Genomic DNA, 17,508 nt, shown 5'->3' with positions numbered 1-17,508 from the left:
AAATTTTACCCAGAAGTCAGCCCGCTCAGAATAGATTTTACTGCTTTTCGTCTAAATGCCATTGCAATGCCATTGCAAGACATACAGCACAAAGAGCAAATTCTCTTTGATTTTCTAAGTTACAGAGTTAGACACAGGTTCATGAGCATGAAAATATTAAAATATTCCTAACAAATTTCACAGAAAGATTCACTGGAGCATTATATCACGAGTGAATTTAATTATGTCTGTAATAACCTTGGCTACAATTTTTTTTTCAGCAGCTGGTACAGAAGGAGGAACTCAAGTTTATATACACGTCTGCCTGTCAGGGTAACAAACTTTTCCAGAAAGTAAACAAAACGTATAGTCATTAAAATTATTAAAAGAAATATCTGCTGGGGATTTAGCAAAAAAAAAAAAATACTGTTAATGAAAGTTATTTTTTACTGAGGGCTATGTGGTAGGTACTCCCCTAAGCGCTTCCTTAAATGCTATTCACCCGATTCTCTCAACAGCCTGGCAGGGCGGGCATTACCATGATCACCCCCATTGTTCCAATGAGGAGGCTGAGGCTTAGGGAAGCTCTGAGGTTTACTCAAGGAGTTGTAGCTCCAAAATGGCAAAGTTGTGAGAGTTCTTATGTTCAAGTGTATGGTGTTAAACTCCGTCCTGTGTTGACCATTTAATACCGAAGGACTTCAGGGTCAGGGCCCCTGTTGATGTACACGTTTCCGAGACAGAGGTCTGGATGTCTTTCCAGCTGGAGTGGTGAATAGGATTGTCAGTGTTTGGGTGCGACCAGTAGCTGGGGATGGATTCTGATCACTTATTCGGGACCACTGAGAAAAAGCACACAATCGAGCAGACTCATGGGACAGGGCTGCTGGATCCAAGGCTTTCGTCGCAGAGATAGACCGATTTGCTTATGTGTGTAAGTCCTTGGCCGTGAAATGGCCAATGACTCGCTCCGTTACCTTTATAGACCCAAGCCTTGTGTTCTGTAGTGGAGGAGTACATAGGTTTGAATGAGGCTTCTCCAGGGATGATTATTTATTATCAAATAAAATAACTGGACAGAGGATTAATTGAAGGGAGTCCAGTGCCCTTTTTGATCAAAGCTACGGGATAGCAGCTAGCAGAAGAAGCTGTTAAAAGCAACCATTGGAAGGACTTCCCATTCTGACATCTGCTCGTCAGCTCTGCTTCATACACCTCTGTGCTGAGGAGAATCCGGGCCTTTGCTACGATTTGGAAGAATTTCAATCCATTAGTCACTCCTTGTGTGTTAAAATTTCAATTTGGCGTCCATCATTTTAGCGAGGACGGCTTTTGCTCTTGGAATAAAGGGTCTCTGAAGGACCTCTCATTCAATAAACCCCCAGGCCTTTACATTTTTGTTACTAGTCCATTAAGACAATTACAGCCTATGAAAATACGCTGAAGTTTTTAAGTCGTTGTTTTTAGATATCTCCTGCTCACTCCTTTTCCCTATTGCAAATGTAACCATTTTTCACTGGGAAAACCATAAACACACTGATAAGCAAAATGAAAAAGAGATCACTAAGGCTGCACAGATATAACTACTTTTACTTTCGGCAAACAGCTTTTTCTACCTTTTTCTTTTTTTTTTTTTTTGAGATTTTATTTATTTATTTGACAGACAGAGATCACAGAGAAGCAGGCAGAGAGAGAGGAGGAATCAGGCTCTCTGAGGAGCAGAGAGCCCGATGCAGGGCTCAATCCCAGGACCCTGGGATCATGACCTGAGCCGAAGGCAGAGGTTTTAACCCACTGAGCCACCCAGGCACCCCAGCTTTTTCTACTTTTTAAAAAAATATTGTGGGGCGCCTGGGTGGCTCAGTGGGTTAAGCCTCTGCTTTCAGCTCAGGTCATGATCTCAGGGTCCTGGGATCGAGCCCCACATCAGGCTCTCTGCTCAGCAGTGAGCCTGCTTCCCCATCTCTCTGCCTGCCTCTCTGCCTACTTGTGATCTCTCTCTCTCTCTCTGTCAAATAAATAAATAAAATCTTTAAAAAAAAAAAAGATTGTATTTACTTATTTGATAGAGAGGGAGAGTAGAAGCAGGGGGCGTGTAGGCCGAGGGAGAGGGAGAAGCAGACTCCCCGCTGAGCAGGAAGCCCGACCACATGGGGCCCACCCCAGGACCCCAGGATCATGACCTGAGCCAAAGGCAGATGCTTAACCAACTGAGCCACCCAGGTTCCCTGCTTTTTCTATGTTTATGTACTGCATTCGTGTAGGGGAAAAAAAAAAAGGAGGAAATGGGATGACGATATACATGTTGTTTTGAAATTTGCTTTTTGCATTCAATATATCATAAAACGCTTTCCAAGCAATAAATGTACAACTAGAACATCTTGGTTAATATCTGCAAAGCATCCCGTTCCGTGAATGCTCTGTGACTTCTTTGCCATCCCATTACCATTGGGCTTTTAAGCTTAGTCTGATTTTCATTTTATGTGACACTCTAATAAATATCCTTGTAGAAAACCTTTGCCACCTGTTCAGTATTTCCTTAGAATTAATTCTTAGAAGTGCAATTGCTGGATACAAAGGCACATACATTTTAAAAGCATTTGAAACACATTTTCCTCTAAGAGTTTGTCCGTTTGTATTTCGCAGGCAGGATATGGATTCCCACCTTCACGCGATTCGATACCAGGGAGAAGGCCTTTGAATTTATAGGCTAGAGAGAAAAAGAGAGTTTATTGTTTTAATTTGCATGGCTTCAAGCACTGTGAGTTGAATAATTTTTGTGTTTTCCCCATTCTTAGTTTCTCTTTCTTCATATGCTTTGCTTTTTTTTGGGAGAATAAAAGAAGATATATTTCTTATTGATTGATAACAGTATTTTTGGGCTTTCCCTCTTTGTTACACAGTTGGTAGCCATATCCTTCCAGCCTGTGTCTGTAACTTACACATGGTGTTTCTTTTTCTCTATGAATGTTTAGGCAGTCACATCCCTCTTTCTTATTTGTATGATTTGTGTCTTTGGCATTAAGCTTATAAAGCCCAATCTAAAAATAATATAATAAACCTAATCCAAAATAATATCATTATTCAACTGTATTTTCTTCTAGCACTTTGATGATTTCACTTCTCTTAACACTGTCACCGTTAATCTATCTGGAATATATTTTATCTTATTTTTTTTAAGGATTGTATTTCCTTACGAGAGAGAGTGTTTCTGTGTACTAGCAGTGGGAGGGGCAGAGGGAGAGGGTTATCAACCTGAACCCATTAAAAAACACCCCTCAGGCTTCCCACTGAGCAGGGAGAGAGGCAAGGCTGGATCCTAGAGACCATGACCTGAGCTGAATGCAGCCGGCTAACCGACTGAACCAGGCCTTCCTGGAACGTATTTTAATTTAAAAATAACTTATATGTGGGGTTATGGACATTGGGGAGGGTATGTGCTATGGTGAGTGCTGTGAAGTGTGTAAACCTGGCAATTCACAGACCTGTACCCCTGGGGATAAAAATATATTATATGTTTATAAAAAATAAAAAATTAAAAAAAAAAAACTTAATGGGTCTCACTAACAGTTGAGAGTTTGAAGTAGAGATTTTTAAAAGACTGAGCAAACATTAATAAGACAAAAAAAACCTGAACATTTTAAAAGGTCCAAGTGGCAGAGCAAATCAATCGAGGTTAGTTGATATTTTTATCATATCATTAAGCCAAGCAGATACATTGTGCACTTCATTATTTACGTATATAGGCCTCATTCCATGAGGAGTTAGAGGGGGTAGATTTTTCTGCCTGTCTTTGATTCTTTCTGGTCTTGGTCTTCCTTCCTGCCTCTGGGTCTGTATATCTCTCCCTGTCAGCTCCGTTGGCTGTTTGGGGTTGGGTTGGGTGTGTGTCTTTCCTCAAGGACCCTCACATCCCTCAGCATCAGGTTTTCCTACCATATAAAGGGGGTCTGAAATAGATTTTGTCTCTGGTTCCTTCCAGCTCTAAATGAGTCTGGTTCAAGATGTACAATGTCCCCCTCTGTGCTTACGTGTCTCTGTCTCTATATTTCAGTAAATTACTCTCAATTTCTCCTAAATCTGCTTCTCTGCACTGTTGCCTGACCTTCCCCCCACCTCTGTTAATTGACCATAAAATATGACTGGTCTAATTTTTAGTTGTTGCATTCATTAAATAAAGTTTTGTACTCGCTTTTCTTAATTTGTAAAGCAGGTAAATGGCATTTCATTGCTTTCTCTATAAAAGAAAACTAAATAAATTATGCTCTTTTCTTCCTTAGATGGCCCCTGATTTATTAAATGGGTCAGTGAACTGAAAGTACTTTTACTGATTTAGTCGATATGAAGAAAAATCTTTTGTCCTGAAAGTGGTCATTATATGTTATGCAAAAGGTGTTAATGCACTAGAACTGGCAATAATTACTTGAGTTCAACTTATGTGCTCTATAGAAATCTTTCTTGGTGACAAATGTCACAAGTTTAAATTGTAGGTCTGCAAGCAAAAATGCTACTTCACCTCTGTTAATTAAAAAATCAACACACTGTCATTGGAGAGAGCCCCTGCCATGCAGGGCTCCACACACATTAGTCAGACCTGTGATAATTATCCAAGGTGAGATGTGGGTTTCATTCATAAATCATTTTTCATGGAAAATGCTCTTCAAGTATTGCAATTAAAGATTAATTATCAAAAGACTGTATCTACCCATAATGAGTAATACAATCACCAAATGCACACAAGATTGGGGCAAAAGAATCAGGTATTAAATGAAATAAAATGCGTGAAAATAATGATCAAGAGGAGTCCTAAAACATACAGTGTCCTCAAACTCAGAGCTTAGTCATTTTCGAAGGAGCTAAGTGGAATTCCAGAGCCCTTTGCCCAGAGACACTGGCCATTCACTCACCATGGAAAGGAATCGCACCAAAGCTCACACAGGTGAAATCGAATGCATCCATTCAGGGATTGTTTATTTCATGTCCGCTACGAGCCAGACCTTGTCTAGATGTTCAGAAGGTCTTTAGAGAGTCCTCACCCGTGTCAAGCTTATATTCTTGCAGAGGGGAAGGGAGAATTTAATAACAGACTCAATAAGCAGGTCAAGTCCCTCCTGTGTTAGAAGGTAAAGTTCACTCTGAGAGCAAGAAGTCAGGTGGGGTTAAGTGGGGTCAGGAGTGGGAGCCGTGTGGGGATGGTCATAGGATAAACCCCACTGAAAGGCTGATGGAAAGAGTATCCAAGAGCATATCCCTGGGAAGAGGGCTTCAGGATAAAAAGGCAAGGGGGAGCTGCCTGCAGGTGGGGGAGGTAGGTGGGAGGGGGGGAGAACAAGACGGGGAGTTCCTGTGGGGTGCTCAGAAACGCAAAGCCACTGACCAGTTTACGTGTGCCAGGTGCTGGCAAAGGCGGAGCTAAAAAGACGGAGGAGACCTACTACTAACAGTACCTAGGGTGCCAGGCACAGTGTGACCCACGAGAGGCAGTGGACTGGAGTGAGGAACGCGTGAGTCACAAAGATCTACTTTTGTATATTGGCTTTGCTGCTCCCTGCCTGTGTGATCTTCCCAGCCTCTCTCTGGCCTCCGTCTCCTTGTGTGTGAAATTAGCACAACAATATGCACCTCGCAGGGTCGTATTAATAAGAGGTGATAATACAGCCCTTTGCAGTAATGCTCAGCTAATGGTAGCTGTCATTATGTGTCCCAGGAGTATCCTGAATGTTAGGGAAGGCATTGTATTGCCCCCAAATTCCTCTGTTGAAGACTAATCCCCAGAGTGACTGTATATAAGGCCTTTAAAGAGGTAACTGAGCTTAAATGAGGTCATCAGGACTCCACTGTAACAGGCCCGGTGTTCTGCATAAGAAGAGGGAGAGACACGAGGGATGTGTGCACAGGGAAATGGCTGTGTGAGGTCACAGCGGGAAGCAGTGGTCTACAAGGCTAGGGGTGTAGCCTCAGGAGACACCAGTCTCAGCATCTTGATCATGGACTTCTGGCTTCCAGGACCGTGAGAAGTCAATTTCTGTCGGTGGTACTTTGTTATGGCAGCCTGAGCAGGCTAATACAGGGATTGAAGGGTTGACATCGAGGGTGGGCTTGTCCAGGCCTGCCTGAGACTATTTTCCTGGAAGGTATGGGATTAGGATGCCTGTTTTCTCTCTCTCGTCTGCCGTGTGGGACCCTATCTGGATTTGGGGAACTATAAGTTGCCTTGAAGGCCCTGAACCTCGATGGTATAAAAGACTGGTGGGAAGAGAACCGTGACTTGTCTGTGTCCAGGTGACCCACCCAGACCATTCCTGGCCGGGGTGGGTGAGCGGGCAAATGCAGCGATGTGCTTGGGTGGGCTGGGCCTCCCCAGCTGTAGATGCTGCACCCGCTGTCTTCCGTTCTATATGTTACCGTGGTCTCTTAGGTCTCGGCTGTCAACTTGAACCCATAAAAAACGCTCTTGCGGCATCGGTACAGGTGTGTAAAATAAAACCCCATTATCTGGTTAAGATGAGAACCTCAGAATGGCGAAGATTTTTCGGTAGTGGGGGGAGTTAAAGGATGTTGGATCACATTATTCAGTGCAGCTGACTGACAAGTACTGACCGGGGATGCCGATGTCAGCCGGGTACCGGAGCTTTTCCATACGCAGAGAGCTGGGGTTTGGAGAATCGCTTTCTCAGACAATGCTCATGAGTGCTCATTCATAACTTCACTCAATAGAATAGATTTTTTTCAAAGTTCATTATCACTGCATGGATTTTCTTATGTCCTCAGAGCAAAAGGACATGCAGCACCTGTGAGTGCAAACTACTGAAACTCGCAGTAGACGTCAAAATAGAGGCGCAGGGAGCACTGGGTTTCCGAGAGCACAGAACACTCTGGTGCCTCTCAGCGTGAATTGCTCTGTGATGGGGATGATGGTAGGAGGTCTGACTTCATTCTGGAGGCCATGTGGGCAGGGTGAGCATAATAAATTTCTAGCTATTTCAGAAGCTAGTGTTAATTGAATACTAGCTTCACCAGGGATTGTTCCAAACTTTGTATGTTCTAACTCTGAGATAATTATTTTTACTATCTTCCCTTTACAGATGAAAAAACAGACCAAGAGAGGGGATGTGCCCAGTGTTCCACCAGCCAGGAAGTGGCCATTGGCTATAATTCCCTCCCAGGCTATCGGGCTATTAAGCCTGTACTCTCGCTACTGCTGCCATCTTGATTTTTGGGGCTTGCACCATTGAGACTCTTCTCCGACACATAATATGTTTCTAGGCATTGCTGTGCTTAAAATGGAAGACGCCAACAGAATGATTCATATCTGAGGTATCTGAGGTAAGTCAGGCACCACTTGGCAGCATCCTGTCCCTGGAGCCCCAGGGATGGCTATTCAGAGGCAGGAATACACATGCCCAACCTGATCTCGAGGTCAACAGAGATGAGACATTTCTTTAAGGCCATTATTGAAATGATATTATTTCTTTGTGCAACAATTTAACTGCAACTCCACAGTCAAAGCAGTTATGCGGCGTAGCCCTGCATGCTGGGTGGCCAGTCACCCCCTCCACCTGGAGAGACGGGGCCACTTAAGAGGGTGGCTCTCTGCGGTGAGTCTCACAGCTCCAAGTCCCTCACGAAAGTGGGGACAGAGAGAGGAGACAGTGCTAAACCGCCACATCCTAGTCTGATCCAAATGTTGAGGTATAAACAGTCCCTTAGCAGATTTCCCCACAAACCCAAATTCCAAATCCATCAGCTGGGAACTCTGTCTAGATATTTCTTCCACAAATATCTGTATGTTATTGTTCTTATTCTGTGTCCCGCTGGTGACTACCGTTCATCTTTGGAGCAAAATAAGCATCTTCTTTCTGTTGATTTTAACATATCCTATGTCCTCTCTCTCTCTGACACACACACACACATACAGACAGACACACAGACACCCACACACCACGAGGCCAGGAACCTGACCCAGGCTGATTCACCTCTCTCTTGGTCTTCACTATCTGTCTTCAAGTCTTTGCTACATAATAAGTGGATCCAGTCTCCTTCATCCAGAGTTAAGAATCCCCCTGTGCTGTCCACCTGTCACCTCGTTCTCCCACCTCTCAGACTGCAGAGTCAAACAAGTCTTTGCAGATCTTGGTCCCAGGTCAAGGCTGGATTTATGGATCTGGGAGGGATCATCATGGCTCTGATCACTAGCCCTGCAGGCTACAGGGGCTTTCCAAGACACGAGGGTGGAGGAAAAGAAGAGGAGCTTGGGGATGGAGAGGGAGGGGAGGAAAGGGGGTATCAGAGAGGCTGCGAACAGAATATGGCGCCTCTTGAGGTCAGGACTGCAAGGAGGGCATAGTTATGAATGTTAAGTATTACCCAGATGTCAAGGAAAACAGCAAAAAGCTATATGATCTGATTCTTTTGAGATGGACCTTCTGGGGTAGCAGCCGGGGAACAGGTAAGGGGAGAGTAGCTTTAGTGGGTAAAGATACACCACTGGTTTAAGAATCAATCACAATAGAAGCTGGGTGTCCCTGTCTGGTTGGGAGGTGGGCATTGTGAAGTTGTACCTGTGAACGTGACAGACACCTGGTGGGGACAGGAAGGGGTTGAGGCAGATACGAACTAGAGCTTCTACATCCTGAGATGAGAGTTTCCTCCTCACCCTTAACTGTCCTTGAGGAGCACAGCCTAGGCCCTGAGTGTTAGCTTCTCCCCTCAGGCAGACAAGACAGGAGAATGCATTTTGTAATCTCAACGGATGGACGAGCTTGTATGGAAAAGTGGCAAGGCCTCTGAGGAAAGCCAACACGACAAAGGAAAGACTCCTGTGTCAGGAGGGGTGGGACTGAGGGCAGCAGGCACAGAGGACGTGGCATAATGACATCTTCATTACTGGGCTGACATGAAATAGCAGCAAGATTAGCTGATGATTCCTCTGTGATACTGGACACATGGGGTGATGACAAACGATGATGAAGAAGAATTGGTTGGAGATGCTGAGAATTAAAAAACTATAATTGTTGAAATAAGGATTTCCAAGGAGGGCTTGAAGGACAGATCAGATAGAGCAGAAGAACGTTTTACGGGGTTGAAATATTGGGTCAGTAAACCCTCCCCAAAGGCAACTGGAAAGGCTAAAGAGGTTAAAAGTATGAAGGAAAAGTTAAGAACTAAAGTTAATAACTTCATAAGAAGAGATTAACTCGGGGGAAGGAACTGTATGAAGAAATAATGACTCAGAATATTCTAGAATAAATACTGGCCTTCAGAATGAAGAGGCTCCTAAAATACTAAACAAAGTAGATAAGAGAAAACCCCACACCTATACCTATAGTTGTGGTTCGTAACCTAAGATCCCAAATCTCAGGTGTTCATCTACAGGAGTCTGGAGGCTGGAGAATGGGATGGGAAACACCTTCCATGGTCAAAATTTTCACTAGCCTCTAAATGAAATTTAGCATTTTCTTCAATTAGGACTGTAGGGAAAATCACAGCAAGATTAGCAGTATCTGTGTCACTGTTGCTGATAGAAAATTGTAGATTTATTCCTATTACATAGTAGTTACAGAGTTTTTGAAGTACCATTCATGGTCATGATGAAGTTAACTTAAGGTAGTTACTAGACCTGATGCTAGCTAGGTCTTGTTATTTATAGCACTTATATTTCTATGGTATCACTAATTTGCTGTTTTAAATGTTTGATAACTTTATTTCAATATATTTGGTTTCTTTTGTAATTTCGTATATTTTATGTTATTCATATAAAACATCATTCTGAGAAGAGGGACACAGGCTTTCAGCAGACCAGCCCCCAAAAGGCTAGGAGTGCTGCCTTATAGTTAAGGAACACTAAAGGAGAAGAAAGAGAAGTTCAGTAATAAGGATGTAACTCGTCTCTAACTTCTCAATAGCAACGTCGCCAATAAAAGACAGTATCTCGAGAGCGCTGACTTAAATATGGTGACCAGTGAAGAGATCTGTAAACATGTGAGTCTTGGAAGGACCTACCTATGCAGTCTTTCCTAGTCAAAATCGCCCTTGAGTAAAGGGGAAATGAATCCAAGAGGTAATAAGATATGGGAAATAAGAGTCGGTGAAGAGAAGAACTTGGTAAATGCAATTAAAACAAGTATGAGGATAAGATTCTGCAATTAAAACTGTAAATGCTTTCACCACAGCAGGCAGTAAGGTGGGGAAGGAGGTCAGAGTGTTCTTGGTTTTTTGCCTCATTCAGAACGGAGGTATTGATTTGTTTTTGTGGATGATAGAGAAAAAAAGCCCAAGTATGAGTCTTGGTAAGTTAGGCACAGCTGCCAGGGGAATGGGAGTATAAATGCATGACCTCGGGATCAACTGAGTGATGGTTCAGTTCAATCAGTGTAAAGTAGATGGGGGGCGAGTGGGCGGGTGAACAAGTAGACAAAACACAGTAAATTGAAAACGTAGGTAATAACCCTCGTTACCATAAATGAAGAAATAACCCTCGTTACCATAAACGAAGAAAAAGGCAGAGATTCTCAAATCAAATTTTTACGAGATTCACCATTAGGATAGCTGAGATACTTTTAAATAAAAGGGTACCAACACCTGCACAAAACACCAGGAAAATATTAATTACAGCAGGGACACTGCAGTGGTTTGAAGAGCAGAGGGAAAGCTGTGGGATGGAAAACATCATGAGGAATAAGGATACAATACCCCGGAAAGGTCACGGACACATTTAACCAGCCAAATGGCCTCAAATTATACAGAGCTACCGAGGATAGATTATTGACAGAATTAGATTATTGACAGAATTAGAGAATTCAACCAATAAAGCCTGAAGTTTACACCCAGAAACTGATCAGGTAAGCAGTACTTGCTGAAATTAAGTATGTATATACCCTAGGATTCAGTAATTCTCCTGTGCGCACGTGTGCTCGTACGCGCGCGCACACACATACACACACACACGAGGAACCCTCGAACCCTCGACGGGCATAAGCGCTCACGAAATGGTGTGGTAGCAGAGTTGGGGAAATTCAGGTATTCATCTTTAGGGGACGGAATAAATAAAGCGTCGGTGTATGCAGAATGGACCACTACACACACAGTATTCACAGAGCTATACAAATACATCTTAAAAGCATAAGGCTGAGTGAAAGAGCAAGAAACAGACGAGATTTGTGGTGCAATACCATTTATATAAATTATGACATGCGAAAGGCAGTGCTATGAAGTTTCCAGAACATACATATATTTTTGTACAGATATATAGAGAACAGGCTGGGAGGCATACATAAAATACACTCGGGTGAGTGGGAGTGATGGGGAGAGAATGGAGTTGAGAATTGGGAAGAAAGATGAAACATAAGAAAGTGGAATTAAAATGAATGAGGAACACCGCAGGGATGTGACAATGGGACCGGGAGGGGAAGAGTGGGCCCCTCCCGATTGGGACCCGGACAGCGGGACCGGTGGAGGAAGGGGAAGAACGAGGCATCTATGGGGCAACTGTGATCGCTTGGGCTAGTGAACTGGGGTGTTGTCTCGCATCCTCAGGGAATCACGGGGGCGGGGGAAGCGGTGGGGCTGTGAGTGCCCATCCCTTCTCCAATATTTGTGTCATGATACTAATTTCTTTTATTACAGTCTTTTTCTGTGTGACAGTTGCCATTTATTCCCATGAACTTTAGTTCAGTCCTTACCGAAAGAGTAAAAAATGTATATGAAATTGTAAATCTGTTGGGAAAAAAACTTCCATGCCGATGGCAAAACTGGGGCCTTTACATTAAAACAGCTTCTCTTGATCAGACGGTGTCAGTGGTCATTAGAGAACTGGGAGGAGGACCACAGAGTCCCTGAAGCATTTGTCTTTGAGGCACAGGAGCTACTGTACACAGAAGGTGAACAATGGGGTTGGCTCTTTTCTTAGGTCCAAAATCTCTCTGAGGACGTCCACACATGGGAGCTTTGCCTGAGAAGGTGGCTCGGCACCCAGAAACCCGGCCGTTAACCAGCTGCCTTGTGAGGTTCCACAGGAGGTTAGAGTATATGGTCCATCTGCTTATGTCGGAGTATAAGAAAACAAGGTAAAAATAGTGGCTCTCACAACTTACTTAATATGTTAAAACTCTAACTGTAAAATCGAGAGCCAGGATTGTAAAAGCTAAGAAATTTTGCTCACTAAAGGGTCAAGGTAGGGTGCTGGGTGGCTCAGTTGGTTGAGTATCTGCCTTTGGCTCAGGTCATAATCCTGGGGTCTTGGGATCGAGTCCCACGTCGAGCTCCCTGCTCAGCGGGGAGTCTGCTTCTCCCTCTGCCTCTGCCCCCACTTGTGCACTCTCTCTCTCTCTGTCAGATAAATAAACTCTTTGGAAAAAAAAAATAAATGGCCAGGGTAGGAAAACATATGGTGGCTACTAGTGGGTGACTTCACCTGTGGTAAGGTGGGGCAGAGGCAATTGTACTGAGAGGAGCAGAAACTCAGACGTGGCCTGGAGGCGGAGTGCCGCGGAAGCTGGTCCTATTAAGATAAGACTAAGTGTCCTTGATCCTAGTGGTGCGAAGCTCAGAGGGCCTGTGGAGCAGCTTCTGGGTTCTATTTGCTGTTGTGCCTCGTGGATAGTTTACTGATTTCATCTAGTGATCCTTATTCTAGATCTTACCCAGCAAATCATTTTTTTATTCTTACCAATGACTGTGGTTTCCAGTCATGGCATCATGCCTTCTCTCTGTCTGGGGGAGAACCAGGGGGCCAGTTATAAGAGTCGAGGGAGAAGGTCTTTGTATCAGGGTCCTGGTTAGCAACCCAGCTATTGCCAGACAGGTAAGGCCTCAACTGGAAAGAAGGAGATTGAAAACTGTATTTAGGGCCTGCACTGCTCTGAGATGCTGTCTTTTGTAATATTCTCAGACTCTGTCTCCTCCTCTTCTTCTTCTTTTTTTTTTTTTTTTTTTTGGCTTCTGTCATGCTTGATTTTGGTCCATGGTACCCAGTGAGAAAGGTACTTCCAAAGAAAGTGATATGACTATTAACTCAAAGAAGCAACAAACACTATACCATTCACTTACTCAGTTCACTGTGTACTCAGCAAATGCTCATTGGACATCCACTGTAGCAGTATTCTAGGTCTTTGTTGTCATGTAGCCTATCTTCTAGGGAAGGACACACAAAAAGAAATGAAAATATCACAAGTTCTAAGGAGAATGTAAAATGGGAAGTAACTGGTTATGTCAGGTTGAGTGACCAGAGAAGGCCTCCCTGGGAAGGTAGCTGAAGCTGAGGCATGTAGGACAAGAAGGAGAGGGCCTCTTCAGTGTCTGTGGAGGTATTTCAGGCAGATGGAACAGCCAGTGCAAATTTTCTAGAGAAGGAATAAGCTTGGTGTGTTCACAGCACATACCCAAACTGTGGAGACCAGCTAGGAGACTTGCTGCAATGGTCCAAGCAAGAAACAACCATGGCTTTGACTAGGGTAGGACTCATGGTAATGGAGAGCAGTGGACCACCTCAGGCATAGTCTGGAAGTAGAGTCACAGGACTTACTACTGATGGGTGGTGATGAGGGAAAGAGGAGAACCAAGGGTAATTTCAAATTTTGGGTTCAAACAAAAATGGGTTGGTGGTGATGTCATTTATTGAGATGGGAAGGTTGGGGGAAGAACAGGTTTGGGGTAGGCATTGAGAGCCTGCTGTGTTTTCTCTGAGGTGCCCATTAGACAACCAAGCTGAGATGCTGAGTAGACAGTTGGATAAATGGGTGCAGAATTCATGAGAGAAGTAAAGTCTGGAGATTTCGATTTAAGAGTCATTGTTCCATGGATAGTACTGGTTGCCACTGGACTGGGTAAGATCACCTGGGGAAATGGATGCATGGAGAAGAGAGGAAGGTTCTGTGATGCTTCAACGTCTAGTGGTCACGGAGAGGAAGAGAACTCACAGGAGAGACTAAGTCATGGCAAGCAAAAGGTGGGAGGAAAAGCGGATGAGTACACTGCCATGGAACCCAAGAGAAGAAAGTATCTCATGAAGGGTGATGGGTGGGGTGCTGCTGGTGAAACTGTGCCCTGTGGGGCTAATGAAGTCGAAAGCAGCAGAAAGTTCAAGTTTGTTTCTCAGAGAACTGTCTCCTCCTCATTGCTGCTGTGTCTTTCAGTCCCCACTAACAAGCCTACTAGCTTTCTCTGCAGAAACTCTGGACTCAAGGTCAGCCAATAATGGTTCCATCTTGGGAACAAGCAAAGCCCTGCTTCCCTTACCTGAGATAATGAGCCCAAGACCTCATCCCGTTTATACTGGCCCTTGGAGTATGCCCACAGCTCCTCCTCTTCGTCCTGAGATAACCTCCTGATGTTGTTAGAGTTGACAGTCAGGTTCTAATAGGATACCTAGAGGCCAGCTACGGGGAAAGTCAGAGAGGCCTGTCCTGGCAGCAGTTCCACAAGAAGCCAGATCAAACCAGGCAGCTCAAAGATGGCGTGGCGGTACCTTGACCGGAAACCCCCGACCAAATCAGGAAGAAAAGGCACAAAACTGCTTCCAAGAAGTCCCCGCCTCAAGTAATGAATATTCCACTCTCTAGTTAACAAATGTCAATAAACGACAGAAACCCAGGGTGCCCAGCTCTCACCTTGGAGCTTGCCTGCTCTCACATCTTGGGAGTATATTCTCACTTTATTAAACGTTCGTACTTGGCGTTGCTGCTGGTCTGCTGTGTTGGCTGTCTGTCCTTGAATTCTCTCTTGTGACAAGACCAAGAACTTTTGGAGACATCTTTGGGACAGGCAGGGGCAAGCCTCAGGGCTCAGAGTCTCCCCAGTTCACCAGGCAACAGCCAGAGGTTGAATTGTGCCTCACTCTGATGTGAAGTCTCCACTCCATGGTGAACACCGGATATAGGCTCCATGTATGTCACTTAGTATTCATGACCCATTTTCCTCGTGAATAGTACTAAATTTCTCTGCTCTTTCCATCGATGTGGGTGTAATCTCAACCCCTCTGATTCTCAACCATGTGTCCCCTCCCCCCTTAGGGAGGTGGATTTGAGGCTTGCCTCCTCACTTGGCGGCCTCTTGAAGAAATTTCCTTGCTGCCAACTTGATGTTTCCGTGGTTGGCTTTGCTTTGCATCGGGCAGATGGACTGGGCTCAGTTACACTGGGAATAACAGAAAGAACACAGAATTCTGGATGCTCTCTAGACATCCGTGGGTTCTAGAGAGATCTGTGTTGACGACTTCGACAACCCTTACAAAGGGCTTGCCAAAGGAAGTCAAAAAGAAAAAAAACAGCTTATTTTTGTATCACGAACTCTCAAGCAAGGCGGCTCATTCCCCACCAAGACTGCTTCTGCTTCTCCTCTTAACCCAAAACCTTTGTGTCTGTGTCTGCCCATTTCCTCCTCCTGCCTTGATCTTTTGCATTTTGACGTTATAGCGCACAGAACACTTGCCAGGCCAACTGAGGCTAGGCCTGACCCGCCAGTCTCCTACTCTAGACTCCATAACCTAGAGCAGTGCTTCCTCATGGGGGCCCTGTTGCCGTCTAGGGCGCACCCACAAGTCTCTGTCAGGATGGATTCCCCAGTGCATCATGGGAATGCGGGAATTCTGCCTGCGGCCTGTCACTGGAGGTAGCAACTCCAAAGCCACCATGTTTTTCCAGATACCTGGGGTCTCCTTGTCGCCCCAGGTGAGAATCACCTGCACAGTCTGACCAAGATGGCCGCTGCGTTCCCCTCAGCTTGACTCAGCACTCCACAGATTTCTTCCTGAACCTGGACCCCTGACTTCCCTTTTTTTGTAAAACATTTACTTAAGAAAACATGTCATTGAAAATTCTTGCCTTCCCCTTTGAGATGTAAATGTTTTCACAAGAGTCTTTGCCAGTTTTACAACCAGGAACACCTTTGGGGGAACCCAGAAGTCATCTCTAGGAAATGTAAACGTCAAGGGAGCCACTGCCAGTATCTCTGTTTCAGCGGGAGGTGGGCCCCTCACTCCACTCCAGTAACACTACCTGCTACCAGGAAGATAGGAGAAAGTGTACTTCTCCTCTGGGTAAAGCTGTTAGCAAGCACGATGGCCTGTGCTCTCTCCCACCCTAGCTCTGAAAATTGCGCCTGTGGATTTTACCACAATTAAAACACAACACATGAAGAACATCCCCCTTCCGCTCTCAGTGGAGTTGAGCTCCGACTGAGCTGTGGCCCGTCTCCCCTCTGCAGTAACCTCAAGCGACATCTTCCTTGCCTGTTGAACACGGGTGTCATTTGCTTTGACAAGATGAACCATTCGGAGCGGCGTCTCTGGCATCAGACTGCGAGGGATCCAACCCGGCTCTGTCTCTTACCAGCTGCATGACTCTGGGCTGTTAACTCGTCTTTAGCTTTAGCTTTTTCACTGCGACAGTAAAGCAGAAACTAGTAAAAATAGGGGTGCCTGGGTGGCTCAGTGGGTTAAGCATCTGCCTTCAGCTCAGGTCATGATCTCAGGGTCCTGGGATCGAGCCCCGCATCAGGCTCTCTGTTCAGCCGGGAGCCTGCTTCCCCCTCTCTCTCTGCCTGCCTCTCTCCCTACTTGTGATATCTCTCTCTCTCTCTCTCTGTCAAATAAATAAATAAAATCTTAAAAAAAAAAAAAAGAAACTAGTAATAATAGTATTTACTTTGCGAGAGGTGAACGAAGCTTGTGGCGCACTTGACCTTGAAGTTTGGTCCAGGACATTTGCTACTGAGGCAGGCTTGCAGGAAATGGGAACAAGGAACACATTTTCTGTGTTTTCATTCCTGCTCTTTGGACTGTACATTTTTTTACTCTAAACTTTTTGGATACAAAAAAAAAAAAAGGACCATTCTATTCATACACAGATTTGGGTGTGCTTTCTGCCTAGAATTCCATTTTTCCCTCGCAGACCACAAATGCTGATTTTCTCCTTGCTCTCCCAAGGACGCAGCGGTTCAGATGGCACTGGAATGATTCACTCACGATTCTGGAATACGGAGGGGGTGGGGACCAGCTTACCCAAAAAGCTCTATCACGGAGTTTGGGGAAGTTGGGCTGTTTTCTGGGGCCGCTAGCAAGGCCTAGCTCAGACAATGGTCATAGTGCTCTGTCCTCGTTCACTTCTAAATCCATTTAAGAAACCTCCACTCGTCCAGGAGCTCAAGTGGCAGCTCAGGAGGAGTTTCCTGACAAAGCGCTGGAGGAAGGGGAGCCTGCAGGCTCTGGGGCTCCCACTGGCTGAGTCCTGAGGGCAGCGCTCCCGCTTCTCCTGTCTCTAGCCAGGCAGGCTCTCCGCAAGCACAGAAGATCCTTTTGGGCTACAACCTGCCCAGAAGGGATGGCCTCCTTTAACCCCCGAGAGATTTCAGAAGAAGTCAGAGTCACGTGAGTTGAGCCTGGACATTTGTCATGCCGGTTCTCAAAGTGCCACTTAGGAGACTGAATCTTCCCAAACCTTCCGAAGCAGCTTCCAGCTCTCCCGAACTCTGACCTCCTCCTGAAACAACTGCCAAGCAGAGTGTCATGCTCTGGCCGGTGCCGGGCTTGCCGCA

General features: G+C 45.0%; 1 protein-coding gene across 1 annotated transcript in view; it reads right to left on the bottom strand.

Moving 5' to 3' along the window:
- LOC111154452 (contactin associated protein like 2) overlaps positions 1–17,508 on the bottom strand; it is a 2,043,877-nt gene that overhangs the window by 203,148 nt on the left and 1,823,221 nt on the right. The window lies entirely within an intron of this gene.

The sequence above is a fragment of the Enhydra lutris genome, unplaced genomic scaffold, assembly GCF_002288905.1.
Source record: "Enhydra lutris kenyoni isolate GAN:26980312 unplaced genomic scaffold, ASM228890v2 scaffoldscaffold37, whole genome shotgun sequence".
NCBI classification, from domain to species: domain Eukaryota; kingdom Metazoa; phylum Chordata; class Mammalia; order Carnivora; family Mustelidae; genus Enhydra; species Enhydra lutris.
This window is presented reverse-complemented; position numbering and strand designations above follow the sequence as displayed.